This window comes from Chrysochloris asiatica, unplaced genomic scaffold, assembly GCF_000296735.1.
Source record: "Chrysochloris asiatica unplaced genomic scaffold, ChrAsi1.0 scaffold00085, whole genome shotgun sequence".
NCBI classification, from domain to species: domain Eukaryota; kingdom Metazoa; phylum Chordata; class Mammalia; order Afrosoricida; family Chrysochloridae; genus Chrysochloris; species Chrysochloris asiatica.
In genome coordinates, this window is record NW_006408603.1 from 8,152,378 (window position 1) to 8,170,592 (window position 18,215).

Below are 18,215 nucleotides of genomic sequence, written 5' to 3' on the forward strand. Positions count from 1 at the left end.
TCCCCCCCCCCCCCAGGTTTTAAAACTTTTAATTTGCATATAAAGATTTACAGCCTTGGAAACCCTATTCAGGGTCATTATGGGTCAGAACTGACTCGATGGCACTTAACAACAATAATATATTGTTTTAAATGTGCATTTCAATAATTAAAATCTTTTGGAAAAAAAAAATATGGCACCCCAATTAAATTGCATTTTACGCCTGCAGGGCATCTTGGACCAGCTTTGCTTTTACTCTATATTTTATTCACTGTCGTCCCACTCAGTTCCTTTCTTCAACATGAAAGTTCTTTTCCTTCCCTTCCAGCCAGCCAGGTTGAAGGGATCAGCAGGTGCCACCTTCCTTGTCCCTAGGTCTCAATTCTTTGATATGAAAAGGGGTAGCAGAGACATTTACACTTGGTCCAGCCTCTTTTCATCTTACAAAGCTAAACAGCTAAAAGAAGGAATATAATGCAATGCTTGTGGAGTGTATGGTGCATATCGGCAGCGCCACCTCATTAGGATTCGCCCGCTTGCTTCTCCTGTTCGATCGTTTCTTTTGAAGGCCGCGGATTTTTCTATTGAATTTCTGTCCTCTTGGTTTTGACTTGTCGAATTTCTCAGTCTCTGCCATATCGGGTTTGTCAGACTGGTTGCGGTGGAATTGAGCGAGACAAAAGCGGGTAGTGTCTTGAGCACAAAGACACTGTCGAATCCACAGTGTGGATGTTTGAAAACATGCCACCAAAATTATTTGACACTGCTTCCTTCAAAAAGTGAGCTCTATATTTCTTTCCCATGAATCTGGGCTCAGTGATTGCTTGAACAGAGCAATCATATTATGCCTGTTTCTGGACTCAGGCCATAAGAAAATGGTAGCCTCCATAATCAGCCATAGACAACTTGGAAGATGTTAAGGAGCTAAATACCTTTCCTCTGTGTAACATTTGGAAGCATGGTGGATTCTACAAACCGAAGGCCTTAATAAAAGCCTCAAAGCAGTCTTAGAAGTGAGAAAACAATGATAACCTTCATCCAGCTATGAGAGAAAGCAACTGTTTCTCAAAGCAGTAAAAAGGAGTGGGGGAGTTTTACAAAAATTGTGGGAATTCATTACTTCCAGACTTGTCTTGCAAGAATTGCTGAAAGGTGTCCTTCAAATGGAGAAGAAAGAACATTAGACAACTATATAATCCAGTACCTGAGAAACCAAAAACCAAACCGACTTCCATCAAGTCGATTCGAACTCATAACAATCCTATATAGGGTTTCCGAGGCTATAAATCTTTATAGGAGCAGAAATCCTCATCTTTCTCCTATGGAACGACTGATGAGTTTGAACCACCAATGTTGCAGTTAACAGTCTAGTGCTTATTTTACAGCCCCATCATGGCTCCTTAGTACACAGGAAAGAAAACTTTAAGAGAGAGAGATTTCCATCAATGGCACAGGCAAATGAAAAGGCCTGCTGCAGGATAGGTTCAGTGAGTGATTTAATTGTTTTGTGCTGCAAACTTCATATTATCAAATGTATTAAGAAATAAGTTCAAATTTAGCCTACCAGGCACAAAATGTATAGTGATGTGAAAAAATGATACAATAACAACTACAGAGGGGAGGGAAGAGAGAATTATAGTTGTTGTTGGTTTTGTTAAGTGCTATCAAGTTAGTTTCAACTCATAGCTACCCATAGGGTTTCCAAGGAGCAGCTGGTAAGTTTGAATTGCTGACCTTGCAGTTAGCAACCCAGTACTTATACTAGAGCACCACACCAGGACTCCAAGAGAGAATTGGGACTAGAATTTAAGAATGTTAATATTGTATGTTACTTGCTCTTTGTATGGTATCTAGATAAAAATAGGTCATAAATTTAAGGTCTCAATTGTCATTTTCATGGTAACCACTAAGAAAATACCTTAAAGAAATATACACAGAAGGTAGGAAGGAAGAAATCAAATACATTCAACACAAGAAAACAACTTAACACACGTAACAAAACTCCAAAAAAGGAAGGACCAAAAATTTAAAGTTACATAAAAATTAAGTAACAAAATGATAGGAGTAAGTCCTTTCTTATCAACAATTGCCTTAAATGTGGTGGTCGGGGATGGTTATGTGCTGTGGAGTCGGTTCTGACTCATAGCGACCCTTCACAGGGTTTCCGAGGTTGTAAATCTTTACGGGAGCAGAAAACCTCATGTTTCTCCTGTGGAACGGCTGGTAGTTTCAAACCACTGACTGTGAAGTTAGCAACCCAATTTGTAACTACTATGCTGCCAGAGCTCCTTGCCTTAAATGTAGATGAATTAAATTCTCCATGCAAAATGCAGAGAGTGCCAGAATACATAAGAAAACATGACCCATCATACACTGTCTACAAGAGACACATCTCAGGCCTAAGGGCATATATACACTGAAAGTGAAAAGATGGAAAAGAACATTCCATGCAAATAACCAAAATAGAGCAGAGGTAACCATATTGATATCAGACAAAACAGACTTTAAGTCAAAATATAAGAGATGAAAAAGGACATTATATATTGATAAAAGGGAAATTAATCAATAAATATAAAATTATTAATATATATGCATATGTACCCAATATCAATGTACCAAGATGCATAAATCAAACACTGATGTGACTGAAAGGAATAATAGTCAACGCTACAATAATAGTTGTTGTTGTTAAGTGTCATTGAGTCGATTGCAACTCATGGTGACCCTGTATAGGATTTCTGAGGGGCAGTTGGTGGGTTTGAACTGCCAACCTCGTGCTTCACAGTCCAGTGCTGATCCTACAGTACCACAGTAAATCTAAGTCAATAGTGGGAAAACAATATGTGTAGAGCTAGAGAGGATGGTGGTATAGCATGAAAGATATAACCAATAACACTGAAATATACATGTGGTGGTGGTGGTTATGTGCTGTGGAGCCGCTTCTGATGCATAGCAACCCTGCATAGGGTTTCCAAGGCTGTAAATCTTTACAGGAGCATCATATTTCTCCTGTGGAACAGCTGGTAATTTCAAGCTGCTGACCTTGAGGCCAGCAGTCTAACTCATAACCACTAAGCTACCGGAGCTCCCTGAAATATACATTTAGAAATTGTTAAATGGGTGTATGATCTGCTGTATATTTTTCACCAAAATCAACAACAACAACCAAAAAGAATTTCATTAGCACCAAAAAGTTTGTGTTAACCATTCCATGATAACGAAAAGATTGGTGTTTCAAGTTCACCAGGAGGTGCCTCAGAGAAAAGTCTTGGTGATCTACTTCCAAAAAATCAGCCATTGAAAATCCTATGGAGCACAGTTTTCTACTCTACACACATAGGATCACCATGAGTTGGAGTCAACAAGATCGCAATTGCTTGGTGTTTGGTTTGTTTTTATTGTGTGCATGCATGTATATTTCTGTTTCAGGTTTCTTCTAAAATGCCATCATTCTCAGTTCCATCAGAGTGATTTTTCAATATCTAACTATGTCAAAACCTGTCCGTAAGATGTCCTAGGTCTGGTATTCTGGGCCTGCCCACCTCTCCTGCCTCTGTCCTTGGCCCACCACCCACCAGAGTCCTGGTCATGCTGCCCAGCAGGAGCACCCAGACACACCCAGCTCCTCAAATTTCTTCAATTGGGCACTTGTCCATCCCTTTGCTTAGCAACACCTCCTCATCTTTAAGTCTCAGCACACCTTTGAGCCCCCACACCCTTATCCCAGAGAGCTGTCCCCACCCCCACCCAGGCTGTCATAACACTTTATGGGATGATAACTTTGGTCATATTATAATTGTAATTCTGTGTTTAGTTGGCTGTCTCTCTCCAGGTGAAGAACTCATAGAGAAAGGAATGGAGCATGGTCAGTCCTTCCCAGTGTCCAGTCTACACACCATTGCTTTGTATTTAATGGAAAACATTCTCATTGCCAACTGCAAAATGTACCAGTAAAGACCAATGTTAGGTTTAAAAAGATCAGTTGTATAGTTCAGAATGTGAAAATGTGGACATTTCAAGTTTTTATGAAAAATACCTGGATTTTTAGTTTATTTTGATTTTTTTTTTTAAATGAGACCACAATGTGAAATGGCTAACTTGCTGCTGAGCTGTGTTGATAGAATTATAGTTCCCAAATGAAGGGATGGGTGTAACAACCCCATCGAGCTTCCTGTCTGGGGTGAGAGGACCATTGTAAAGACCACACAGGGATGATTTTATGAAGAAATTCACCATGCTACCAAACACCCAGACCTAGGTCTGGATCCCTGCTGGGCCATTTGCAAGTTGTAAGCTAAGGGACAAATGGGAGTTGGTGGAAGGCTAGCTGATTCTGTAATGTGGAGGCTAGACATGTCAGACTAAAAAGCTGCTACTAAAGTTGGGAGATACTATTCATTTGTCAGTTTGTCGGACTGTAGTGGCTTGTGTGTTTCTGTAATGCTGGAAGCTATGCCACCTGTATTTTAAATACCAGCAAGGTCACCAATGGTAGACAGGTTTTAGTGGAGCTCCCAGACTAAGAAAGACTAGGAAGAAAGAGAGGGAGACCACTTCTGAAAGGCTAGCCACTGAAAACTTAGGAACAGCAGTGAAACATTGCCTGATTAAGTATTGGGAGATGAATCCCTTAGGTTTTGGAAAGCACTCAAAATATGACAAGGGAAGAGCTGCCTTGATGAAATAGAGTTGACTTTAATGACACAAATGGAGCAAAACTCTCAGGACCTTCATTTGTTGATGGAGTACCACTCAAATTAAGAAGGAACAACTGCAAACATCCATTAATAACTGGAACATGGAATGTATGAAGTATGAATCTAGGAAAATTGGAAGTTGTCAGAAATGAAATGGAATGCATAGAGATCCATATTCCAGGCATTAACATGCTAAAATCAACAGTGGTCATTTGAATCAGAAAATCACATGCTTTACGATGCTGGGATGTCATAGTGAAGAGGGACGACATTGCATTCATTTTCAAAAAAACATTTCAAGATCAATCTTGAAGAACAACACTGCCTTTGATAGGATAATATCCATACACCTACAAAGAAGACCAGTTAATATCACTGTTATTCAAATTTATGCACCAATTACTAAAGTCAGTGATAATGAAACTGAAGAATTCTACCAATTTCTTCAGTCTGAAATTAATCAAATTGTAATCAAGGTGCATTGATTATTACTAGTGATTGGAATGCAAAAGTTGCAAACAAAGAGGAAATAGTTGGAAAAGATGGCATTGGTGATAGAAATGATCACATGATAGAATTTTGCAAAACTAATGACCTATTCAAAAGAACATGGAAGGAATACACAGAGTCACTGCACCAAAAAAAAAGAAAAAAGATGTTGATTTTCAACCATTTCAAGAGGTAGATTATGATCAAGAGCCAATGCTACAGAAGGAAGAAGTCCGTGCTATGTCGAAGGCATTGGCAAAGAACAAGCCTCCATTAATTGATGGAATACAAATTGAAAAATTTCAACAAATTGATGCAGCACTGGACACACGCATTCATCTATGGCAAGAAATTTGGAAGACAGCTACCTGACCAACTGATTGGAAATGATCCATATTTGTGCCCATTCCAAAGAGAGGTGACCCAACAGAATGTGGAAATCATCAGATAATATCATTAATATCAAATGTAAGTAAAAGTTTGCTAAAGATAATTCAAAAACAGCTGCAACAATGCATTGACAGGGAACTGCCAGAGGTTCAGGTTGGATTCAGATGAGGACATGGAACAAGGGATATCATTACTGACATAAGATGGATCTTGCTTGTAAGTAGAGAATACCAGAAAGATGTTTACCTGTGCTTTATTGATTATGAAAAGACTTTCAACTGTATGGATCATGACAAGCTATGGACAACATTGCAGAGAATGCATATTCCAGAACACTTGATTGTGCTCATTAGGAACTTGTACATAGACCAAGAGTCAGTCAACTGATCAGAACAAGGGTATGCTAAATGGTTTAAAATCAGAAAAGGTGTGCGCCAGGGTTGTATCCTTCCACTATACTTATTCAATCTGTATGCTGAGCAAATAATCCAAGAAGTTGGATTATAAAAAGGAGAACATGCCATCAGGTTTAGAGGAAGACTCATTAACAACCTGCGATATGCAGATGACCCAACCTTGCTGGCTGAAATCAAAGAGGATTTAACATACTGACTGATGAAGATCAAAGACCACATCCTTCGTATAGGTGGCATCTCAACGTAAAGAAAATAAAATCCTTCACCACTGGATCAATAAATAACATCATGATAAACAGGAAAAAGATTGAAGCTACCAAAGACTTTGTTTTGCTTGGATCCACCATTGACACCCATACAAGCAGCAGTCAATAAATCAAACAACAGATTGCATTAGGTAAATCTGTTGCACAAGACCTCTTTATAGTGTTCAATGACAAAGATTTCAGTTTGATGACTAAGGCACACCTGACCCAAGCCATGTTATTTTAAATTTCCTCATATGCATGTGCAAGTTGGACAGTGAATAAGGAAGAACATAAAAGAATCCATTCATCTGAACTATGGTGTTGAAGAAGAATATTGAAAGTATCACGGACAGCCAGAGGACCAAACAAATCTGTCTTAGAAGAAATACAGCCAGAATACTCCTTAGAAGTATGTATCGTGAGACATTTTCTCTGGTTCTTTGGACACGTTGTCAAGAGGTATCAGTCCCTGAAGAACATCATGCTTCGTAAAGTGGAGGGTCAGTGAAAAAGAGGAAGCCCTCCAGAGAGATTTATTAACACAGTGGCAGCAACAGTGGGCTCAAACATAAGAGTTGTGAGGATGGTGCCGGACTGGGCAGTATTCTGTTTTGTTGTGCACCGTGTTACTGTGAGTTAGAACCAACTCAACAGCATCTAACAACAACTAACAAAGTCAGAAGATAATTAGGAGCCATTGAAAGTTTCAGAACATCTGAAAGTAATCACAATAAAATATCCCAGACAAAGGAGAAGACAAAATATAAAACAAAACTCAAAACCATAAACAAACAAACCATGCTTTCTGGTCAGATAGAGACTGGTGGAATCCTTACGATTATGTCCCTTAGTCAGTCTTTAGGCTTAGAATTGAACTCACTCAAGTGACTCAACTTTTAGCAAATGGTATGACCTATAGGTGAATAATAACACCAGGGAGGCATGCACTTCTTAAAACAATCAATCAAAAAGACAGTGTTTGCCTAAGGATAAGGCTCAGAAGGCAGAAATTGATAAGAATGAAGGACTAATGGAAAGGGTAAACACAGGAAGGAAATGGGAAGAGTGTTGTTATATTGTGGGGTTTGCAATCATGTCATGACACAAAATGTTTATAAATGGTTGAATGGAAAACCAATTTGCTCAGTAAACGTTCACTGAAAATACAAAAAAAGAAAATTTCTGAGCTTGATAGTGTTATCATATGGATATTTTTCTGTCTAGGTTTAAATGGGAAGTGGTAAGCTCAGAAGCACCATGCACCCTGCTTTCTGAGAGGAGACTCTGATTTCTATTCCAAGACCCCACTTCAGACCAGCTTCAAGAGGCTCTTCATTCCTCACCATGACTCCTCTGTCTGCAAGATGGAACCCTCACTTCAAGATTCGCAGAGGCCAAGGAGCCCGAGTGGTGAGTGGAGGTGAGAGAGGGGTATGGGGAAGAATGTGAGGAGAGAAAGGGGGAGCAAGGGTCAAAGGCTCTGGATGCCCAGGATGAAGGAGCTCCAAATTCTCTTCCTGTGCCTGCCACCTCGGTCCGCATTGATGCAGGTGAGCTTCAGAACAGCTTTGTTGTTATCTCCCCCGGCAACGCCAGGCTGGCAGGAGTGATGATGGAGGAGTTGAATGGACAGCTCTACGCAGGAACAAAAAGTGCTACACAAATGTAGGTCAGCACCTAATGCCCAGACTCCAAAGGCAGCCTCGATTCTTTTCTTATTGGAATTCAGCGGCAGAGAATGTTGCCCCTGGAGAATCTGATTGTAGAACACCTATTGAGTAGGACAAGCATATCCCAAACTGAACACACCTGTGTATGAATGTTGTTGTTGTTGTTGTTATGTGCCGTGGAGTCGGAACCGACTCATAGCGACCCTGTACAGGGTTTCCGAGGGTGTAAATCTTTACGGGAGTAGAAAGCCTCATCTTTCTCCCGCGGAGCAGCTGGTAGTTTCGAACTGCTGACCTTGCGGTTCACAGCCCGAGTCGTAACCACTACGCTACCAGAGCTCCTATCCAGCATAAAATCAAACAGACCCCTTTGGAATGAGTTAGTCTAAGGGACCCTTCATTTTACAAAAGGATTCACATCTTGTTCTAATGTGTGTGTGTGTTTGTATATATGTATTCAGATAAGCCTCAGGTTCTTAGCCCTGCAGTACCATGCCAGATGACCTTTGGAAAATCACTTAATACCTGCAAACTTAGAATCCCTGCTTATAAAATGAAAATAATAATCTTCTCTAACCTCATGGGTTTGTTACAAGGATTTGAAAAGATAAAACTGTGCAAATTCAAAGCAGTTATCACTCTTGCTATTTGCAGTGTAGTTAATAATATGTTTAGGATTGTTCTACTTCTTATATTTATTAACTCATTGAATCAATTAAATAGCCATTTACCCTGAGGGTCCTAAAATACAATGTGCATTCTCTCTCCTGCTGTCCCCCTTCCTCAAAAGACTGAAAGTTTCATTTTTAAAAAAATACTTTGCAATAAGAAAACTTTAACAAATAACAAGATAATTGAGAAAACTAATTTATATACAGACTAGGTTTCAGATATACCACAACTAGTAAGAAGATAAAAAAATAGTAAATGCTCCAGTTATAACAACCAAAAAAGAAAGGAAAAAAGAAAATAGGAATAAGCTTAAAAAGATATGCAGAAGGCTTCTGGCAAGATGGAGGACTAGACAGACACACTTCACAGACCCTTTAAAACAAAGACATGGGGAACCAAATAAAACAGACACAGAGGACAATCCTGGAAGCTTGAGCTTCAGAGGAAAGCTTAGAGGAGTGGATTGAATCTTTACTAGGAGGAGAAGCTGAGCAGGGAAAGCAAAAGAAGGAGAGAGACTGGTTGGTGGACAGACTACTGGCCAGACACAGCTCAGCCATCTTGAAGATTTGCTAGCAACTTTGGAGAGACAGACAGATAGACAGCAACCTGATAGCACAGTTTGACATGGATGACAGGGAAGTCTGTTTCTCTTTTCATCTTCCCTGGTTTGTTTGTTTGTTTTTCTCTCTTCCCTTTATTTTCTCTCTTGTTTTTCTTCTGTACAGCTCTATTTTCCTGTCCTTCCTTTTACTTTTAGTTATTATATTCTTTTTTTTTTTCTTATTGCTGCCCATTTTGTTTCTTTTTCCTCCTTTATTATGTTCTGTTTTCATTGTTGTTTGCTGGTTTGTTTGGTTTGTTTTGCTTTCCTGTGTGTGTATTCTCCTCTAGCACCCCCCCCCCAGGACAGGAAACAGCAACTGTGCCCATACAGTCCAACCACAACCATACCCTCTTCAGCTCCACCCACTGGACAAAAGTCAGTGCCAGCTCCTATGGCACCTATTCAACAATAGACATCAACTAATGCCAGCCAAACCCACACTACACTGAGCTGCATGAACAGTGAACAGAAAACACTGCACACGTTTTCATTCTTTAATCACACCCACCAGAAAATGCACAGGTTTAGCCACAGAAAACCTTACGAACAGCAAGGAACACTGTCAGACAGAGCCAGAATAGTCAATATTAAAGCATGATGAATAGTATCAGAATATTGTCAGATATAATGCCTGACATTGTCAGATATGAGGACCTCAGGTTAGAAGGCACTCAAAATCTGACTGGGAAGAGTTGCCTCCTCAAAGTAGAGTTGACCATGATGATGTAAATAGAATAAAGCTTTCTGGGCCCTCATTTGCTGATGGGGCACAGTTCAAAATGAGGAGAAACAGCAGTAGACATCCATTAAAAATCAGAACATGTAATGTACAAAGAATCTAGGGAAATTGTTGTTGTTGTTGTTGTTAAGTGCTGTCGAATCAGTTCCGACCCATAGCGACCCTGTATAGGGTTTCCAAGGAGTAACTGGTGAGCTTGAACCACCGACCTTGCAGTTCAAATGGCTTTGCAGTCTGGCGCATTAACCCACAGCACCACAGCAGGAAATTGGAAGTTGCCAAAATGAAATGCATACAGATAGATATACTAGGCATTAATGAGCTGAAATGGACTGGTATTGGACATTTACAACCTGACAATCATATGATTTACTGTGCTGGGAATGACAAATTGAAGAGTAATGGTGTCACATTCATCATCAAAAAGAAAATTTCAAGACCTCTCTTGAAGTATATTGCTGTCTGTGATAGGATAATATCCATATACCTACAACGAAGACCAGTCATTGCCACTATTATTCAAATTTGCACACCAATCACTAAAGCCATTGATGGTAAAATTGAAGAATTCTACTAACTTTTTCAGTCTGAAATTGATCAAACATGCAATCAAGATGTAATGATAATTACTGGAGGTAGAATGCATATCTTGTAAACAAAGATGAAGGATTAGTAGTTGGAAAATAGGACCTTGGTGATAGAAACCATGCTGGAGATCACATGATAAACATTTTCAAGACAACATAAAAGATGACTATACACATGGATCTCACTAGATCGCATACGCAGATATCAAATTGACTTCATCTTTGGGAAGGGATGGTGGAAAAGCTCCATATCATCAGCTAAAACAAAGCCAGGGGCAGACTGTAGAATAGACCATAAATTGCTCATATGCAAATTTTGGCCGAAGCTGAAGAAATTAAAATAAGTCCACAATAACCAAAATTTGACCTTTAACATATCCCACCTGAATTTATAAATCATCTCAAGAAAAGATTTGATACATTAGACGCTAATGACCAATGACCAGAAGAGTTGTGCGATGACATCAAGAACATCAACACAGGAAGAAAGCAAAAGGTCAATAAGAAGACAAGAAAGAAGGAAAAGACCAAAACTGATGTCAAAAGAAATCCTGAAACTTGCTCCCAGCATAGAGGTGCTAAAGCAAATGAAAGAAATGAGGAAGTAAAAGAGCTAAACAGAAAATTTCTAAGGGCTGTTCAAGAAGACAAAAGTCAAGTATTATAATGAAATGTGCAAAGACCTGAAGTTAGAAACCAAAGGCGAAGAACATGTTTAATATTTTCAAGCTGAAAGAACAAAAGAAAAAATTCAAGTCTCTACTTGAAATAGAGAAAGAGTTCATGGACAAAATATTGAATGATGTAGAAAGCATCAAAAGAAGATGGAAGGAATTCACAGAGCCACTATACAAAAAAGAAATGGGTGGTGTACAACCATTTCAAGAGATAGCATATAACCAAAAGTGAATGGTACTGAAGGAAGATGTCCAAGGTGCACTGAAAGCAATGGCAAACAACAAGGCTCTGGGAATTGATGGAATAAAAATTGAATTCTTTCAACAAACTGATGCAGTACTAGAGGCACTCATTCATCTATGCCAAGAAATCAGCTACCTGGCCAACTGATTGGCAGAGATCCATATTTGTGCCCATTCCAAAAATAGGTATTCCAACAGAGTATGGAAATCATAGGCAATACCATTAACCTCACATGCAAGTAAAGTATTGCTAAAGATAATTCAAAAGCAATAGTAGATTGACAGGGAACTACCAGAGATTACAGGTGGATTCAGATGAGGCCATTAAATGAGGGATATCATTGCTGACATCAGAGGATCTTGGCTGAAAGAAAAGAATACCATAAAGATATTTACCTGTGCTATATTGACTATAGTATTTGAAATGAACAAATCATCAATTTTGCAGAATTCTATCATGCGATCTCCACCATCACTTCTATCACCAAGGCCATATTTTCCAACTACTGATCTTTCCTCTTTGTTCACAACCTTTGCATTCCAATCACCATTCATCTTGATTGCATGTTTGATCAATTTGAGATTGAAGAAGTTGGTAGAATTCTTCTATTTCATCCTCACTGGCTTTAATGCTTGGTACGTAAATTTGAATAATAATGGTATTAACTGGTCTTCCCTGTTGACGCATGGATAATATCCTATCACAGACAGCATTGTACCTCATGACTGATCTGGATCTGTTCTTTTTGACAATGAATGCAATACCATTCCTCTTCAATTTGTCATCCTAGCATAGTAAACCATGTGGTTGTCAGATTCAAAATGGCCAATACCAGTCCATTTCAGCTCACTATTGCCTAAGATATCTATGTTTATGCATTCCATTTCATTTTTGTCAATTTCCAATTTTCCTAGATTCATACTTCTTATTTCCATGTTCCAATTATTAATGGATGTTTACAGCTGTTTCTCTTCATTTTGAGTTGTGCCCCATCAGCAAATGGAGGTCCCGCGGGCATTACTCCCACGGGCTTTACTCCATTTGCATCATCACAGTCAACTCTACTTTGAGGAGGCAGCTCTTCCCCAGTTACATTTTGAGTGCCTTCCAACCTGAGGGGCTCATTTTTCGGCACTATATCTGAAAGTGTTTCTCTGTTATTCATAAGGTTTTCAGTGACTAAATATTCGGAAGTAGTTCGTCACTCCTTCTTCCTAGTCTGTCTTCGTCTGGAAACTCATCTGAAACCTGTCCACCATGGATGACTCTCTGCTGGTATTTAAAATACCTGTGGCATAGCTTCCAGAATCACAGCAACTCACAAGCCACCACAGTACAACAAACTGACAGAAGAGTTGTGGGGTGGCATCAAGAATATCATACATGAAGAAAGCAAAAAGTCATTAAGAAGACAAAAAGAAGGAAAGGATCAAACGGAATGGCAGAATAGACACTGAAACTTGCTCTCCAGTGTAGAGATGCTAAAGCAAATGGAAGAAATGAAGAGATTCAAGAGCTGAACAGAATATTTCAAAGGTCAGCTCGAGAAGATAAAGTCAAATATTAAAATAAAATATGGCAAAATCTGGAATCAGAAAACCAAAAGGAAGAACACACTTAGCATTTCTCAGGCTGGGGAAACTGAAGAAAAAAATCAAGCCTCAACTTTCGTCATTGAAGGATTCTCTGGGCAAATTATTGAATAATGCAGAAAGCATCAAAAGAAGATGGAAGGAATACACAGAGTTACTGTACCAAAAGGAAATGGTTGATGATCAACTATTTCAAGAGGTAACATATGATCAAGAGCCAATGATACTGAAGAAAGAAGTCCAAGGTGCATTGAAGGAATTGACAAAAAGCAAGGCTCCAGGAATTGATGGAATAAAAATTGAAATCTTTCAAGAAAGTGAGGCGGCACTGGAAGCACTCACTCATCTATGCCAAGAAATTTGGAAGACAACCAACCACCTGGCCAACTGGTTGGAAGAGATCCATATTTGTGCCCATTTCAAAGAGAGGTGACCCAATGGATTGCGGAAATCATCGGACAATATCTTTGATATCCCATGAGAGTAAAGTTTTACTAAAGCTAATACAGAAACGGCTGCAAGCATACGTTGACAGAGAACCTCCAGAGGATCAAGCTGGATTCAGAAGAGGATGTGGAATGAGGGATATCATTGTTGATGTCCAATGGATCTTGACTGAAAGCAGAGAATATCAGAAAGATGTTTACCTGTGCTTTTTTGACTACACAAAGACTTTTGATTGTGTTGATCATGACAAGCTATGGACAACATTGCGAAGTATGAGTATTCCTGAACACTTAATTGTGCTCATGAGGAATCTGTACATGGACCAAGAGGCAGTTGTTTGAACAGAACTTGGGAACACTGAATGGTTTAAAATTAAGAAAGGTGTGTGACAGGGTTTTATTCTTTCACCATACTTATTTAACCTGTATGCTAAGCAAATAATCTGAGAAGCTTGGTTATCTGAAGAAAAACTTGGCATCAGGATTGGAGGAGGACTCATTAACAACCTGCCATATGCAGATGATACAACCTTGCTTGCTGAAAGTGAAGAGGACTTAAAATATTTACTGATGAAGATCAAGGAGCACAGCCTTGGCTATGGATTACATCTCAATGTAAAGAAAACAAAAATCTTCACCACTGGACCAATAAACAACATTCCATTCTTATCAGTGGAGTAAGGATTGAAGTTGTCATTCTTCCTGGATCAACTATCAGCACTCATGGAAGCAGCAGTCAAGAAATCAAACAACGTATTGCATTAGGCGAATCTGCTGCACAAGACCTTTTTAAAGCGTTGAAAAGCAAAGATGTCAGCTTGAGGACTAAAGTGTGCCTGACCCAAGCCAAGGTATTTTCAATAACTTCATATGCATGCAAAAGCTGGACAGTGAATAAGGAAGACCACAGAAGAATTGATGCTTTTGAGTTATGGTGTTGGAGGAGAATGTTGAAAGTGCCATGGACTGCCAAAAGAACAAACAGATCTGTTGTGGAAGCAGTGCAACCAGAGTGCTCCTTGGAGGCCAAGATGGCCAAACTTTGTCTCTCATACTTTGGATATATTGTCAGGAGGCACCAGTCACAGAGAAGGATATCATGTTTGGCAAGGTGAAGGGTCAGAGAAAAAGAGGAAGACCCCCAGTGAGATGGATTGGCAAAGTGGCAGCATCAATGGGCTCAAGTGTGGCAACTATTGTGAGGTTGGCCCAGGACTGGGCAGTGTTTCTTTCTGTTGTACATAGGATCACTATGAGTCCATACTGACTCGATGACACCTAACAACAACAGCAACAATATCAACTATACAAAGACCTCCAATTGTGTGGATGATCACAAGCTATGGATAACATAGCAGCAAATGAGTATTCCAGAACAAATAATTGTGCTCATGAGGACATAGATCAATTGTGCTGTACATAGACCAAGAGGCAGCCATTCAAACAGAACAAGGGGAGACCTGAACGGTTTAAGATCAGGAAAGGTGTGTGCCAGTGTTATATTCCTTTACCATATGTTTCATTCTGTATGCTGAACAAATAATCTGAGAAATTGGACTATATGCAGAACATGGCATCAGGATTGAAAGAACACTCATTAATAACCTGCAACACTCAGACAATACAACTTTTTTGCTGAAAGTGAAGAGGAATAAAATACTTATTGATGAAAGACGGAAGACCCGTCAGTATAGGTTGCACCTCAATGTAAAGAAAACAAAAATTCTCACTGTTGGACCAACAGATAGCATCATGATAAATGGAGAAAATATTTTAATTGTGAAAGACTTCATTTTGCTTGGATCAACCATCAACACTTACGGAAGCAGCAGCCAGGAAATCAAATGATGTATTGTATTAGGTAAATCTGCTGCACAAGACCTCTTTAAAGTGTTCTAGAACAAAGGAGTCATTTGAGGACTAAAGTACACCAGCCCCAAGCCATGATATTTTCAATAGCTTCATATGCATGGGAAAGTTGGACAACGAATAAGGAAGACTGTAGAAGAATTGTAGAGTGTTGGAGAAGAATATGAAAAGTACCACAGACTGCTAGAAGAACAAACAAATCTATGTTAGAAGAAGTATAGCCAGAATGCTCCTTAGAAGCCAGGATGGTGACACTTCGTCTCTCATACTTTGGACATATTATCAGAAGGGACCAGTCTCTGTACAAGGACATCATTCTAGGTAAAGTCAGTAAAAATGAGGAAGACCCTCAATTAAATGGGTTGGCACAGTGACAGCATCAATGGGTTCAAGCTTAGCAAAGATTGTGAGGATGGTGCAGGACTGGGCAGTGTTTCATTCTCATAGAGCTGCTACGAGTCAGAACCAACTGGATGGCACCTAACAACAACAACAAAGGTCAGCTGATCTTCGAAAAAGGCCAAAATGCATTACAGGGAAGAGATAGTCTCTTCAACAAATGGTGCTGTCAAAACTGGAAATCTATTGCAGAAAAATGAAATCTCACACCGTCTACAACAATGAACTAAATGTGGATTAAAGACACAGATGCAAAAACCTAGAACTATAAAGATCATCAATGAAAAAATAGGGACAAACTTAGGGGTTCTGATATGTGGCATAAATACACTATCAAACATAACTAAAACATAAAAACAAAACAAAATAGAGGCTGGGCCCTCCTAAAAATTAGAAACTTATTGCATCAAAAGATTTCACAAATAGAGTAAGATGAGAACCCAGAGACAGGAACAAATATTTTGATAAAGGGACTACTCTCTAAAATTTATAGGACACTTCTACACCTCAACAAAAAGACATATAAGGCAATTTAAAAATGGGCAGAGGATAATGAACAGACACTTTACCAAAGAAGACATTTAGTTGGCCAACAAACATATGAAGACATGTAGGGTCGGAACCGACTCAATGGCACATAACAACAACAACAACAATAAGGTCATTAGCTATTTCTGTTGTTGTTAGGTGACATTGAGTTGGTTTCAACTTATAGTGACCCTATGAACAATAGAACTAAATATTGCCCGGTCCTGGGCCAACCTCACAATCATTGCTACGCTTGAACCCATCGCTTCTGCCACTGTGTCAATCCATCTCATTGGGGGTCTTCCTCTTTTTCTCCAACCCTCCACTTAACCAAACATGAGATCTTTCTCCATGTTGTCCCTCCTGAAAACATGTGTGAAGTGTGAAGGACAAAGTCTGGCCATCCTGGCTTCCAAGGAGCACTTTGGCTGTATTTTTTTCAACACAGATCTATTTGTTCTTTTGGCAGCCCATGGCACTTTCAATATTCTCCTCCAACACCGTAACCCAAATGCATCATTTCTTTTACGTTCTTCTTTATTCATTGTCCAACTTTTGCATTCATATGAAGTTATTAAAATATCATGACTTGGATCAGGCACACCTTTGTCCTCAAACGGACATATTTGCTCTTCAACACTTTAAAGAGATCTTGTGCAGCAGATTTACCTAATGCAATACATCATTTGATTTCTTGTCTGCTGCTTTCATGAGTGTTGATGGTTGATCCGAGCAAAATGAAGTCTTTGATAACTTCAATCTTTTCTCCAATTTACATGGATGTTGTTTATTGGTCCAGTGGTGAGGATTTTTGTTTTCTTTACATTGCGGTGCAACCCAAAGTCTGAGGTCTTTGATCTTCATCAGCAAGTATTTTAAATCCTCTTCACTTTCAGCAAGCAAGGTTGTATCGTCTGTATATTGCAAGTTGTTAATGAGTCTTCCTCCAGTTCTGATGCCACATTTTTCTACATATAATCTGGTTTCTCAGATTATTTGCTCAGCACACAGAATGAATAAGTATGGTGAAAGAATACAACCCTGGCATACACCTTTCCTAATTTTAAACCATTCGGTGTTCTCTTATTCTGTTCAAACAACTGTCTCTTGGTCTATGTACAGGTTCCTCATGAGCACAATTAAGTGTTCCAGAGTACTCATACTTCGCAATGCTGTCCATAGCTTGTCACGATCCATATATTCTCTGCTTTCAGCTACAATCCATCTGATGTCAACATTGATATCCCTCATTCCATGTCCTCTTCTGAAACCGGCTTGAACTTCTGGAAGTTTTCTCTCCATGTAGGGTTACAGCTGCTTCTGTATAACCATTAGTAAAACTTTACACTCATGGGGTATCAATGATATTTTTTGATGATTTCCACATTCCGTTGGGTCACCCCTCTTTGGAATGGACACAGATATAGATCTCTTCCAGTCATTTGGCTAGGTGGTTGTCCTCAAATTTCTTGGCATAGATGAGTGAGTGCCTCCAGTGCCACATCAGTTTATTGAAAGACTTCAATTTGTATTCCATCTATTCCCAGTGCCTTGTTCTTTGCCAATTCCTTCAATGCATGTTGGACTTCTTCATTTAAATCACTGGCTCTTGATCACTTCTTGATACAAGCAGTATCTTGAAATGGTTGAACATCGACCATTTCTTTTTGGTACAGTGACTTTGTGTATTCCTTCTATCTTCTTCTTTTTTTAATGTTTTATTGTAAATTATGTGATAGTTTGCATAGGAGAACATTAGTTTTACATTCATCCTATTGTATATTGTTTCACTGCCATGGTTAGAATCCCCTACATGCATCATCAACCAACCAAAGGGTTTACCCTGCAAGCCTGCCACCCCACCCCCACCCCCCAGTTATCAGCACACAGCCCCTCTCCCTCTCTGGGTCTAAAGTCCCCAGCTGCTCCATCTCTCCAAGTCATCGTCTCTGCCTCCATCTCTGGC

The 18,215-nt window shown here is 39.3% G+C and overlaps 1 pseudogene; it reads right to left on the minus strand.

Annotated features, from left to right (window-relative positions):
• Positions 1 to 500: 500 nt before the first annotated feature.
• The window catches only part of LOC102814716, a 27,104-nt pseudogene continuing 9,389 nt past the window's right edge, over positions 501 to 18,215 (minus strand).